The following is a 3,232-nucleotide window of genomic DNA, read 5'->3' as shown; positions in this document are numbered from 1 at the left end:
TCTATTTCAATAAAAAACATGTCCCAATTATTTAGATAATCTATGCACGTTTGATAAAATGTGTACACAGCATCATTGCATTTTTTGGCTTGTATATTTTCTGATTTTTCTAATGCTAAAACCACTTTTCTAATAACAATAGGAAGAAACCCCTCATTTTTTCTTTCAAATAACTTCAGCTTTAATTAACAAGTGTATCATGCACCAACTAGAGAGTTAAAAAACTATCACAAAAATCCCCATAAGAGTGTCCACCCCCTTGGTACTGTCAGTGGGCCGTTTGGTTGGCGACACACTGCACTACTGCGCTCTATGTAACAATGCAACACTGGTCGTGATGGCGTATACAAAACTAACTTGTTCAATATATTATTAAAAAAAATTTTTAAACTTTGTGTCAACTTTACAAAATAAAGGACAAAATGCCTATTTTAGAAAATAAATAAAGTTAAAGGATAGAGCAGTGAAATAAAGGACTGTCCTCTTAAATAAAGGACGTATGGTCACTGTAACCATAGTGTATAGCCCTGCTGTCGTGTTCTTTGGGTGATTGTATACCATAAGATTAAAGATAGATTTTTATAAATGTTTGTTTGCTCCCATATGCTGACTGCTGCTCTACAAATATCACAACATAATGCTCTTCTAAGTGGACTACTCAATTATCTAATGCACTGTTAACAGAAGTTCCACTAATATAAAATATGGGAGAAAATCAGGTACTAGGTGAGTACTCTCTTAAGCAAACTGCTCCCTTATTCAATGTTTTGTTAAGTGGACTTGAGTGTAGTTGGAAATAGTCATTTAATTATAATGAAAATAGAGTTTAATTAAACTTCAATGTGGCCAGTCCAAAAGTTAAATTTTTGTGCTGAAAAAGGATAATATTAACTTTAAAACATGAAGGCTTGGATTGTCCTGCATGAATTTAAAGTCCTGTCCATAAGTGAACTTAAACAGCACATAAAAGTCAGAAATGACTGTAATTATACTAAAAAGTTGATATTAACTGTATATAAATAATGTACCAGAAATACAGTGCCCCACATTTAGAATGGAATTGATTTATCTATACTATGTCTCAATTAGTATTACAGTTCAGAATATTGCAGTCATCTGGATCTTCAAATTCTTTCCATCATGAATCTTACTTTATCATGCAAAGAATTTTAAAAATGAGTTACTTCTGATCCATTGACATTGTTTTATATTATCTATATATATAAAAATGAATGTATGTCTGTCTGTGTGTCTGTCTGTATGTCCTTCATGCATTACCACACCGTTTATCCGATTGCCATGAAACTTTGGGAAGTTTTTTAATACACTCCCGCGAAGGTTTCTGGCATAGTACATTAATCTACGATAGATGGCGCGCGTTTACACGAGAATTCGAGCATTGTGTGTTCGATCGATTTCAACTTGTCAAGACCATTTCTCCCCTTCAAAAATNAAACTGTCTTAAAATAATGTTCTTATTTTTTCAGAAGTGAATATAAACGAAGAATCAAGTTTGAATCCAACTATGCAGTTTACATTTGAATTATATAAAACAATTGTAAGTTCAGAAGAAGGAAATGTATTAATTTCACCTCTAAGTGTAACTGTTGCTTTGAGTATGACTTTAATGGGAGGGAGGAGTAATACTGCTGAACAAATGAAGAAGGTTCTAATTATGGAAAATAATGAAGAAACATTTTCTAAATATTCTGAAATTATTTCGCATTTTTGTGAAAATTCCGATACTGTAAAAATTGCGAATCGAATGTACTTGCAGAAAGATTATTCCATTGAATCAGATTTTACGTCCAGTCTTAAAAAAATATTTCGAAGTGATTGTGGAATTGTCGACTTCATAAATGATTCGATTAATGCAAAAAATAGCATAAATTCATGGGTATCGTCAGTAACAGAAAATAAAATTAACGATTTGCTTGGTGATGTTGAACCATCAACCCGTCTTATACTGATTAGTGCTATTTATTTCAAAGGATTTTGGGCTAAGAAATTCTCCACATCTTTAACCGAAAAACATCCTTTTTATGTAACGAAGGACGAGACTGTTAATACTGATATGATGTATCAAAAAGGAAAATTTGGATACCTGAAAGATGAGGAATTACAAGCTCACGTACTTCAGTTACCTTATGAGAAAGATGCGTTAAGTATGATAATCATTCTTCCATTTGAAATAGATGGACTAAAAGAAATTGAGAATAAACTGAGTTCAAATAAATTTAATAGTTTATGCAATGAAGTTAAAAGTTGTGTAGACGATATATATGTCTGGTTACCGAAATTTAAATTGGAAAGTACAATAAATTTAAAAGCTGTACTATCAAAAATGGGTATAACAGATTTATTTGATCCAAGCAAAGCAGATTTATCTGGTATCAATAATAATAGAGATTTATATGTTGACGAGGTGATACATAAAGCATTTATAGATGTGAATGAAGAAGGAACAGAAGCAGCAGCAGTAACTGCAATTCGGATGATTGCAAAGAGCCTTGAAATAGGTCCAACACTGGAATTCAAAGCAGATCATCCTTTCTTATACTTTGTTGTTGATCATAGATATAACAATATTTTATTCATTGGATCATTGAAATTGCCACAGTCTGCAAAATAATTTCCTGGTGAATTATAAATCATAATTACTTGTATTATGGCTTCAAGACTGCCATTTAATATCGGACATAATGTGGAATGCATTTTGGAAGAATGCATTCCACATTATGTCCGATAAAATACGAGAACATACTTGTATATACATGGAAAAGAAAAGAGTTTGTTTTATTTTTATTCTGTGTGTCTCCTTGCCTCGATTATAATAAACGTGAGATATGAAATGGTGATGTTAGAGCCATAATACAAGTAATGGGCAATCAGACAAGAAGCAGTTCCAAAAACTAAATCAGAAATTACTAATATATATATTATATTTATTTATTTATTTATATGTAAAGAAAGCTAATTATTTTAATTGGAATTAAAAGAAACTTCAAAAGAACAATATTGAATTGTTAATAAAAAAATATGTAAATGTAAATGTTTGTTTATTTATATTTATTATTCTGNACAAAACATTTTATTCACCTTGCATATTTGAAATACAGTATGTCTACTGCATTTTGAATGTGGGAGGGACTATAGTTTAATTTTTTAAAAAAAGATAATTTGAAAGTTTTAGTACAATATTTCCCATATTATTTGAATAATTACTTTATTC

At 30.6% G+C, this 3,232-nt stretch overlaps 1 pseudogene; it reads left to right on the top strand.

Moving 5' to 3' along the window:
• Positions 1–3,022, top strand: part of LOC111612604 — a 7,114-nt pseudogene extending 4,092 nt beyond the window's left edge.
• The last annotated feature ends 210 nt before the right edge of the window (positions 3,023–3,232 follow it).

This window comes from Centruroides sculpturatus, unplaced genomic scaffold (assembly GCF_000671375.1).
Source record: "Centruroides sculpturatus isolate CEXI.00-Female unplaced genomic scaffold, Cexi_2.0 scaffold1778, whole genome shotgun sequence".
Lineage (NCBI taxonomy): Eukaryota > Metazoa > Arthropoda > Arachnida > Scorpiones > Buthidae > Centruroides > Centruroides sculpturatus.
Note: the sequence above shows the minus strand (reverse complement) of the source record. Positions and strands in the feature narration are given on the sequence as shown.